Below are 11,876 nucleotides of genomic sequence, written 5' to 3'. Positions count from 1 at the left end.
CTTATTGTCGTGTCTTTGTATTTTTTTTTCAACGACTTTTAAGTCGTTGGTGGTAATGGCGCTACGCCATCTACGAGAAATCTATGAAAGTTTTATCACCCAATTTACAGCTACTGGCCCTGGCGAGAGATGTCGCTATTCATTTTATTTTAAATTTTTATTGAATTGATATTGAGTGTTCGATCTTTGTATTAATAATTATAACAAACTGGTGGAGTAATTTCACAAAAAATAATTGAATATCAATTAAATAAAAGTTTATAATAAACTAGTTAATTTATTTAAAGCGCGCATCGCGTTTGCATCGCGGCCGATGCCGTGTGTAACCGCTTTTAGGTGTATCGTTTATTTGTAGCGCGTTATTTAATAGTAAATACCTTTTTTTTTGAACCATTTGATATAGCAAAACAGTTTCGCCCACTTCTCTTCCAGTGCCTCGCTTTAAGAGTCGCTTTAAAACTTAAAAATTCGCCCCGTTTAGATTGTTTAGTATTCTGCCTGTGTTATTCAACCTATAATGATATCAAATGCTACGCGTTCAGACTAGAACGAAATTGGCTGTGTTGTGTCGTCTGTTTTAATATTCGTAGCTAGCGTCGCCTAAACCGTTCATGGATGTTAACCACGTTTATCGCAAAACTAAATACCAGAATATGATATACAGGGTACACAGTTTCGCTGTATGGATTTAAAAAAAAACTAACTATGGGTTTTAAGGTGACTTTCTACCGGCGCGGCAAGACGAGAATTAAAATACTGACCTATATCAACAAAAATTGCCATTAATAGCTCGCGCTGTGGTTGTCGGTGGTGAAGATTCAGTGATATTCAATTCGTTTACCGATAAACACGCGGCTGAAGTGACATGTAAATTATTATAATTAAATTTGTTAACGGAAGAAGAAACAAACGAAGCCATCGTTTTTTTAAATCTCAAATCGCACGTACTCTACTTGTCAATGCGAGCCAGCGCGAGAAATCGTGTTTCCGTTGCAGAGTATAATACTAATTTGTGGCCAGCAATACGGTTGAATATTATATCAACAAATATTTTAATCCTCGTCTCGCCTCGTCAGTGGAAAAATACCTTTGCAGTGTGATTTCCAAGTGCTTTCTGTGTAACTACACACACACAGCAACTGCTGCCTACTACTTCTTAATAGAGAAATATCAACAACGTAATAATAAGTACTCATAAAAACATACCTATATTTAGATGGAATATAGATACATACATACATACAAATAATAAATAAGTACTTATGTCGTGACGATAAAATGTCCATTGTCCAGGACGCGAACGTACCTGTAATGAATACGAAAAAAAATGATGATTAAAATTATTTATTATTTGTTTCAAACAGGCACAGAAAAACTATAACAAAAGTATTTATTTGAATCAACGACGCAAATAGAAGGGAGTCAAAAGTTTGAAGCCTTTGTCTGTGTCTCAAAGCTTCTTTTTTACTTGAAGACCGCTTTTATCGGGATGGTTCAAACTTATAATTCCCGTCTTTTTGTATTGATGATTAAAAATAAAATGCAAAAGACTAAAATAACTTAAGTTACAAATTACTTAAATTGGACGTGATTACAAAGCACTCGCTCGTACAATGCACGGTCCGGGAATTGAACAAGGGTCTACAGAAAACAAATCTACCCTCCTTGTCTAAGTAACGCACTTGCTTGTCTAACTAAGGAACTTGCATTTCGGCAACTTTCGAGATTATTAGCACCTAAAGTTCTATTGTGATCGAAAATAATGTGAATTATGCTCTGCCCACAAAGAGGCGGTAGCGGGCGCGTTCTAGGCCTGGGAATTATTGTAAAGTAGTTCTTATGTACCCTGCCACAGCGAAACCGGGTGGCGGGGCCGAATGATACGACAAACAGGCGGGCCGGTCGCGGGCCGGGCCCGGGGCAAACGCAGGGCGGGTGCGGACGCGGAAGTTGTATTCCATTAGCGGCCATTACACAGCCCTCTATAGCGCGTGATACAGCAATCGTGCACGATTGAGCGCGCGTGTAAAGATTTTGGAAGGAAAAGGGAAAGACCGCACGATTGCGCTCAATTATCGCACGCGCAATATTAGGGCTCATTCAGAGTGCAGGCACGGGCGCGGCGGCGAGTGCGGGCGCGTGGGTCTTGGCGTCTTCCCTTTCACAGTGCCAAAGTGGCTACGAGCGGGTAGAATCACACGTCAAAATCGCAAACAGACGCTAGACCAAGCACTGTGAAAGGTACGGGCGGACCGAGTCAATAGATCTACCCGCGCCCGCCTCGAAGCAGGCGCCGGAGCTCGCGGCCACTGTGAATGCAACGAGCGTCTATGTACATTTGATTTACACGCACCCGCGCCCGGTGCCACTCTGAATAATATCTTAGCCTTTACACTACACGGGCGCTCTTTCCGTAGTAACAAAAACAAACAAAAAATTTCAACCTGGCAATCGCGCACGATTGCGCGTGCAGGCTTTCCCGCGCTCAATCCTGTGCGTTCCTGATCACGCCCGCTTGAATGACTGTGTAAACGGGACTATTTAGTTCTATGCAACCGTCCACACAAAGCGGTAGCAGCGGGATGCGGTTCGGGAGCGGGGCTTCACCGGGATAGCACGTTGTTTTTTAGCAACTCCTGAATTTGAGCGAAAAGTTTCTCGTGTTGATGTCACTCACCCAACTTCTTTTGAGTCGCTTCCGTGACGTAATAAAAGCCGAAATTATTCTTAAGTATGAGATGGGGTATTGTAGGTGGTATGGATGGAAACCCACACATGTACACACACACATATATACTCAATCATTTACACAGGCGTGCACTCACACAAACTAACACATAGGTTAATTTATTTTTAGTCTGTAAAGTTAAAAGTTATTGTATTAAGTTAAATTTTTGTTAGTTGTAACACTATTAGAAATTAGTTTCTTCCATAATGTTTTAATAATATAAAAGCAACGTATATCTAATAATTTTATACGAGAGCGGTGTTTCCTGCCACAGGCCCTATTAAGCCCAAAAGGAAACATGGGCCCCTGAATTACGTCGTGTAAAATGAACAAATAAAACATTTTATCTATATTATTTATTTATTCTTAATCAAGAAGATAGTAATCAATATCCGATCACTAGCCTCTTCCATATCCTTGCAAGTGTGGGCGGCGTAGGCTCTGTGGCCAGAGCGGCCGAGAACCTCAAAAGGTTCAAAAATACGCCAACTTTGCCCAGTACTACAGCTTTGGGCCTTTTGCGGTTGAAACCCTGGGTCCCTGGGGCCACAGGCGAAACTTCTAGCGAACGAGCTGTTGGATCGTCTCGTAGAAGCCTCCGGTGACGACAAGGCTGATTACTATTTCCGCCAAAAAATAAGTATAGGAATTCAAAGGGGTAATGTTGCCTTCTGGGTACGATGCCCCAGAGTACAGCCCTCGACGAAATTTCCTATTTATAAACGTTCTTTTTTTTAGTATCTAGCTGTTATAAGTAGTTTAGATGCGTGTAATTTATAAGTAATTAACTTTAAGCTGTTTCCATCCGATCGTGATATGACGTTTCCATCAAAATCTGTGTCACACCGACCGCGAACTACGCGTGGGACTGCTGTGTGCCACGCCTCAGTGTGCATTTGCCCCAGTGTTATATTAAAACTGAAAGTAAATAAAATATAAAAAAATCCCTTATAGGGAACCCTCACGAGATCTACAGCCGTAGATCTCGTTTCATTTTCGCTAAGTGTCGATTACTTCAGGTATGATAAGCAGGGCAGACATGTTGTACAGTATGCCACTGAAGTTTTGACACCTTGAAACTTTGAAACTGAAACTAGTTTAACTGCGAAACTTAATTCTATGCATTACAAACATAACGTGTGGTTATGAGGTTAGTACTTATAACATTTACCACCAGCTGATTTGGCTATGAATAAAGTTTGGAAGTGTGGCAATTACGTGCCCCTGTTGGCGTTTGAAGTTGTTTTGTTTTAGTGTCGATTCGCGCAAGTGTAAACTAAACTAAATTTATACACAGTATTGGTATAATTATTAATATAAAGATCGAACACTTAGTAAAAATTCCTTCGATCCGGCCGAATTTGAACAGACGTCTTGTAGCAAACCGTGTCTGACGCAATGCCGACTATGCCACGGAACGAACCAGCGCACGTCATGAATTTTTCTATGTGCTTGTTGTCGGATCTTGTGTATTTGGTTTTCAACTTTTTAGCCGTAGCGCCATCTATGAGAAATCTATGAAGTATTTCGTCACTCAACTTTACAGCCACGAGCTCTGGCTAGAGATGTCGCTATTAACTGTAATTAAATTTGTATTGAATTGATATTCAATTATTTTTTGTGAAATTATTCCGCTAGTTCGTTATAATTATTAATACAAAGATCGAACACTTGGTAAAAATTCGAAGACGAAGTCGATGGGGCACGCACACCTAAATAATGCCTATTCACTCTCGCCTTGAAAACGCCCAAGTTCCACAGTTCAGGGACCAATTCTGCTAATAAATATTGAAGCGATACGCTTCGTGTGAATCCTTGGAATATTCACAACATAGGGGTGGAACCCTAGCCTACGTCTAGTCGCCCGATGATGGAAATGGGAAGGTGGAATTAAATCATACAATTCTCTCACACGCTCTCCGTGATATATTCTGTAGAATACCGATAAGCAGCAGGCTTATCGGTATCCTACAGGATCTACTAATTCCGAATCACCTATAAGCCTCTTGGCATGCTTTTCAATGGGATCCAAGGTGACCAGTATCAAGAAAAGTGAAATACAAAGGGAAAATACAATACAATTCCGCGTATTCACTGGGAGGTATTATTCGTTCTATATGTATTTATACTATAAACTTCCTTCAAATTTATATAAATATACACCGCAAATTCCTATATTTTACAAATAACACGGCATATGTATTTAAATCACGATTTTTCCAAGAGTCTAAAATTAAATTTTCTGTCCCTCCTGCCGAATGTAGTGAATATAAACTGAATTTAGTTTACGTTAGTCTGAATCGACGTCATTATCCGTCTTAAGTAAGGAACAGTTGTAATAATTCATAGCATAAATTAACTAATAACGAAGAGCTTTTGCGTGCTAACGAATATTGGCGAATCCCAAGGCATTTTGGTCTTTACAGGTTAGACCATAGTAAAACAAATCTTTTTATGATAATAGGCGATGGGACGAACAAGTCGTGCGCCTGGTGGTCTGGTGGTGGTGGACACGCCTGTCTATAATAGTTGCAGTGATACCCAGAGCTTTGAATGAGCTCAGAATGTGCGGTTTGCTTGAAACCGGATTCATACCCAAGTTTGCCACCCTTAGAGGTGGAATATTTTCTGCAAATTGAAATAAGACCAAACGTACGTCAAGTTTTATTAAAATCGGTTACCGGAAAGTGCCCATACCCGGATTCATACCCTAGTTCGTCACCATACGGAACTTGACACAGGAGATAATAAAAATCGGTTCTCACTACTCGAAGTTTATCGAGAGAGAGAAAAACGCCTTGAATTGGAGAATAGTAAAATCAACCATTAAAATAATTGCTCCTTATAATAAAATTTAGGCGCTATTTATAAAAATGAATCTTCATGCGTGAACAGCCACTCTTAGAGGTGGATGATTTTCTTCAAAATTAAATGGGACCACTATGGAGATACCCTCTTTCCAACAAAAAAGAATCATGAGAATCGGCGCACAAATACCGGAGTTATTGCGTAACATACATACAAAAAAAAAACAGACTGTCGAAATGAGAAACTTCTCCTTATTTTGAAGACGGTCAAAAAGTTTTTTAAAAATTTGATCTTTCTAGCAAGCGTGACTCAAATACGCTCCAGCAATTTTGTTTTTTTTTAAAAAGGCATTTTATATTTAAATCTGAAATGTCGTTCACTTGTAATGTAACTCCTTCTTGTAAAGTGACAACTTCGTATAAATAAAACGGGAAGAATATCATTTTAATTTACTTTAAGTGAGATGAACTGTTTCTTCTTTTCATTCGTTTAGAGACAGAGCGGACAGGGAGCTAGAGTAAGTGAAATTGAGAATATTGTCTGGTTTCAAATATTTTTTTGTATTATTATTATTGTTCATTAAACGTAAATTGGTCGTACGTAGTCATAATTATATCATTTTTTTATTAAATGTTATTGGATTAATTTCAACAGATAGAACTATTAATATTCGACGCTTATTGTGACGGTGGTGTTATTGTACTGGTTATGTTATAAAAACAATGTGTCATCAAGGCCAGCCTGAAAATGCGCGTGGCACATAGCCACAAGGATAAAACTGAGCCTGTTCCTTCCACGCACTGTCATATGTTCTGTTTCATATTACAGTGTGTGGTAAATAAATGATTTGATTTCAAATGTAGATTAAGTTATTTATGATAAGAAGTGCAGTGTACAAAGCTTTCATTTCTACAGCATTCACCTACTATAGAAGTACAAATAGAAACACCTACAAAACCAGTATTCATTTCACAACATCTATGTAACAGTTTATGAGTCCGGCAGTACGAAAAGTCATTAACTCGACGCGTTTTCATAAAAATTAAACATACTCTCTCGTAAGCCGACTATATAGAGTAGTAGGAGAACAGAGACTTGATATGCACTCTAGCTCTTTTTTTATAATACAAAGTGACGGGACAATCAAGTCGTGCGCCTGGTGGTAAGCGACACACCTATCCATAACAGCTGCAGTGCCTCTCAGAGCTTTAAAGCGCAAAGATCTTAAGGGCAACGTCACTGCGCCCGTCACCCTGAGACGTAAGTTAACAAGTCCCGTATGTCTGTAATTTCACCAGCACGTGAGCAAGAAATAAGTAAACTTTAGTAGCTCTATTGCTACTAAAACATTCTCCACTACTTAATCGTCGTGTGGATCTTTTTTATACTTACACGAATATAACCGATTAATAACAATAACGCACAGCATCGCGGGTGCCATGGACACACATAGACAACCACAAATTACACCCCACTCACGGAAGAAAAACACGTAGACAATATAAATATTTCTTCGTGGCAGTTAAAATAAACCGTGCTACATTTCAGCATGTGACGTGTTACGCCAAAAGCATGTTGTAAGATGTATTCTGTTCTCCTTGTCACAACTAACGCATTTGCATATTAGTAACTTTCGAAATATTGGCACCTACAGGTTTTCTTTTCTTTGAAAAATGTCACTTAATTGATTTTAGTCTACAATAAAACTGAAAGTTAAGAGTCGATCCAACTTCAGATAGCTTTGGTTGATTCCGCATAACAGTGACAATGTTGAATCAATTGCTTTCGAAAAAATATATAGTAAAATTGAGAACATACACTGATTACAATACGGTATGAAAACACGATTCGTAAAAATTTTCACTACAGAAAAGAAACATAAACTAACCTCGAAATTTTACAAGTAAATTGCTGTATTAAATAAGTACGTAACAAATGATTTATTTTATATCAATTGAACGAAATAGAATACGTAAATATAAATTCTGAAATAAAGCTTTTGTCCCTGCTGTTCGACCCAAGCAAAATGAACCGTATTAGTACGGGAAAAAAACCGCTTATAGGGGGTTGAGAATCTGGTTCCGCTAATTTCAGATATGTTAATAACTCAATTACGCAAAAATGTCGATTACGTTAGTTATAATTAGGAGGGCTTTATTAGGTGATAGAGGATTTTTTAAATTAACTTCATGTCACTTTGAACTTTGAGAAACTCGCGGAAACCTCTATTATCAACCCTGCTCTATGGGCCGCAGTTAAATCGAGTTTGAAATTGGTGTGGACCGTACAACAACTCAGAATTGTTCGACTATTTTCAGGCATAAAATAAAACGACACACACAGGAAGCAACTTTTACCTATCTGATATTAAAAAAAGTACATATATCCCTATGAAACCATTTTTTCGTATCTAAATTGCGTACAACCTTTTTTTCAAATAAAAAACCAGCCGTGACCATGGGATCTGTACAGAGCCAATAACGTTGGTTTATTTGAAAATAAATACGACATTAAGATCCAAATTTACAATCATAACTTTTTTTATATATAAATGGCAGTAGTAACCTTTATTTCATTTTGTATGAAAAATCTAAACTACTTATAACAGCTAGATACATAAAAAAGTAAGAAAGTTTATAAATAAAAAGATTTCTTCGAGAGTCGTTACCTGGGGCATCGTGCCCAGAAGGCTAGCAACATTTCCCCCTTGAATTACTTGGCCTTGTGGTCACCGGAGGCTTCTCGATCCAACAGCTCGTTCGCTTCAACCTAGGTTTCAACCGCAGAAGGCACAAAGGTTTAGCACTGGGCAAGGTTGGCGTGTTTGAGCCTTTTGCGGTTCTCGGCCGCTCCGGCCACAGCCTGCACCGCCAACGCTTGCAAGGACATGGGAGGGGGCTACAGTGTCCACACAGGTTGCGTCCATGCAACCAATACTCAGGTACCTTGTTTCCTACAAAAAAAGAATAATAAAAATCGGTTCACAAATTCGTGTAATTGTGTAACATACGCACAAAAAAAATACAGTCGTAATTGAGAACCTCCTCCAATATAACTTGTCATGTGTATAGCGCATATGTACTTACGCAGTAATTCTTTTTTTTTATTAAACGTTTGATATGGTTTCAATTGAACTTATGATTTATTTTGTAGTAATTCGTGGTTAACTGTGTTGGTGACGCAATCATTACGTATTTACTGTAAAAAAAATCAGTTACCAATTTAATTGTGTCTATTGTTTGTTGGCCCAAATAAATAAATAAATAATTAAAAAAAACACACACTCATAGTCCCGCACTAGGGAAACCATGTATCTACTCTGGACACACACAGCAACTACAAATTACACCCAAACTCACGAGATAAATAAATGTAGGCCACACATATATTTCTCTCGGTCCGGGAATCGAACACGTACAACACACTGTTTTGTAAATCAAACCCATTATAACTCCAAATTGGAACTTAAAAGTGTAAAAGCTTTACAGCCCTATTTTAAAACATAATCAAGGCCGCATATCTGCTAATTTTCTTGTAACCGCTGATCATTGTAATTCCACTGCAACTCCACTGAGATTATATTGCAATTATGACAACATTTCACACTTGACAACTAACATATTATTCTCTCAAAAATTGCGTTATATTATATTTTATCTCAAAATTGCGTTATATTAATAATTTATCTCCAAAATTTCGCTATATTGATGTGTCATTTACATACGATTTAATTTCAAAGTGACAAAACAACAACAACAACAACACTGTCAAAAAACAAAACAAACAGAACAAAAATCGTCAATATCGCTTCCAGATGCACTCAGTCCTATATTGATTAAGTTTGTAAAAGAATAAATTTCTACCTTAAGTAGAATTTTAAAAATTAAAATAGATCATCACACTACCTTCTTACGTGATAGTATACAAAACTGTAGTCTTAGTGAATTTAATTGTTTTTGGTAGTAATTTATGTATTTTTAATTTATAAGTTAGTTACATTACAAAATACGTTAAGTGTTTGTGTTGGGTACGCCATAAAGCCCGAATTTTGGCAAATATGGATGTGAAATTTCTCACTTAAGTGTGTTGTTATAGTTCTTATGAGAAATAAATATTTCTTAAACCCTAGGGGCACCGCTCCGACTGGCCCTAGTCATTTTCTGCGTCCAGCGATACTGACGACGTTGTTATACGTCTCACGGCTTCATTACTCCACATTGTGGAGTATATACGGGTGAAAGCCAATGTTACCCTGAGGGTCGAACAGTTGGGGTCCCGCCGCAATGTGAGTTTTAATTCATTTAAGGTGAGAGTACCAACTCAACATCTTTCGATTTTCACGAAGGATGAGTTTTGGTCGAAGGGTGTCATGTAGCGACGTTTCTGAGGCCGGCTATCGGACACCCACGTTGCGTCACTCGTCGCAGAAATTCGTCTTCAAATTAAATGGATTTTTTAAATAGACTACTTCATCGACGCTCCATCGCTCGCAAACGTACACAATCCAGCCATTGACACTCTTTCAACACACAAATGAATTGATATAAATTGACAGACTTGTGACCCAACAGTTATGTTTATTAACTAACGATGGCTTTGACAAATTAATAAACACTTCGTGATGACACGCGCACGTTGGACAGAGCTCTTGTAACACTTCAACGCGTGGTTTATATAACCAGAAATAGAGGCGAAACGTCATTTAATTTGTTTGAAAACTATTCTGCCAAATCATTACTGTGACAACTGCGCTCCGATTCACTTCAAATCGATCAGTTTAACTTGAGCTTTGCTATAATGGACGTAAATTGCAAAATTACATATTTAATTACCGATGAAATGTGATTCCGTTTGTTTTGTGATTAGATGTTTTGCTATTTTTCCCACACACACAACCCTCCATAGTTAGAGATTATTATCTTTATTACAGCAAACAGAGAATATTTTTGGAATATACGGTCACACAGGTTAGTTGTTGGCGCTGTACTGTTTCAGCTTTCTAATTTGTGATTTCAGCGCAAACGAGAGTTGATATTTAAAAGTGACATAAGGCCCATTTGTCTGATGGACCTTATTTCGTCTCTATTTCTGGTTATATACGAGATGCTTCAAGGCCTTTGAAATCAACATTAGACGACCTCTATGGTCGAGTGTCTTGCACACCGATACAATAAAAGCTTAATTATTAGAAACTAATGTGCCCAAGATGCCGGCAGCGTTCCCCCTTTGCGTGGCTATGCCATATTTAGTAGCAGTCCTTGTGAAAGAGTTCGTCCAGGGCAGTACTGCCACCTTACCTATTTCTAACGCCAAGCAGTAATGTGAGCATTACTACGTTCCGGTTTTGAAGGGTAAGGGTGCTAATTAAATTACTAGACTTATCAACCTATGTGTCAGGGTAACGGGTGCAGAGGCAGTGCTCATCAGATCTTTGTGTTTTAATATATCATATAAAAAATATATGCTGAAATGAAATATATGCCAGACAATCTATTAATTTTTTTAATAAACTATTGTACAAATGAAGGGCACCGGAATCACACAGGTGAAAGGTTTCGACATATTTTATTTATATTTTGTTTTGAGTTGTCGCCATCTCTGAGGTTATGGGTTCGGTCCCCAATCTCGGCCAACACTGTCTACTGTATTGCATGTGCTCTTTTAATACCATTAGAATTTGATTTTGACATTTTCTCTGGTTCTGTGGCCTCAGCTAGGAACTCAATTAACAAGGTTCTGATATGCTGACTTTGCGATAGATTGTGTTTTATTTATGGTCTTCTCATAAATATAAGATGCAAATTTCTTATTACTGTCATTTAAAATAACGCACACAGTCAACATAGACCCGCACTAGGGAAACCCTGTGATGCGGATGCCATGAACACACACATAGACAACCACAAATTACACCCAAACTCACGAGAGAAATAAATGTAGGCCATACAAATATTCTCCCGGGTCGGGAATCGAACCTAGGACCTCTGCGTAGCTGTCGGGCATGGTAACCGTTCGGCCAAGGAGGCAGTTATTGAAGACGAAGTTCGATAATCTTGTAATCTCACGAAATGGTCCGGTCGAATGGCCATTTCGCTCATGCGATCTAACGTCGTTGGATTACTTTTTAACCCACTTCAGAAGAAAAAGGAGGAGGTCAATATTTCTTTAGTGGTACTCGTAAAGTAAAACTTCAAACCGATCAGTAGGTTTGCACATACCATAATTGTATAAATAAACCATAAATGTATTTTGATTGGTTAATAAGTTATTATAATACTATGTACAGGGTCAAGAGCACGTCAAGCTTGACACTTAAGATTTAAACCCAACTCTATGCCGC

The 11,876-nt window shown here is 38.2% G+C and overlaps 1 protein-coding gene across 2 annotated transcripts in view; it reads right to left on the bottom strand.

Moving 5' to 3' along the window:
- The window catches only part of LOC113232233, a 387,138-nt gene that overhangs the window by 170,811 nt on the left and 204,451 nt on the right, over positions 1–11,876 (bottom strand). The window lies entirely within an intron of this gene.

The sequence above is a fragment of the Hyposmocoma kahamanoa genome, unplaced genomic scaffold (genome assembly GCF_003589595.1).
Source record: "Hyposmocoma kahamanoa isolate Upper Pololo Valley unplaced genomic scaffold, ASM358959v1 67, whole genome shotgun sequence".
In the NCBI taxonomy this organism is placed as follows: domain Eukaryota; kingdom Metazoa; phylum Arthropoda; class Insecta; order Lepidoptera; family Cosmopterigidae; genus Hyposmocoma; species Hyposmocoma kahamanoa.
Note: the sequence above shows the minus strand (reverse complement) of the source record. Positions and strands in the feature narration are given on the sequence as shown.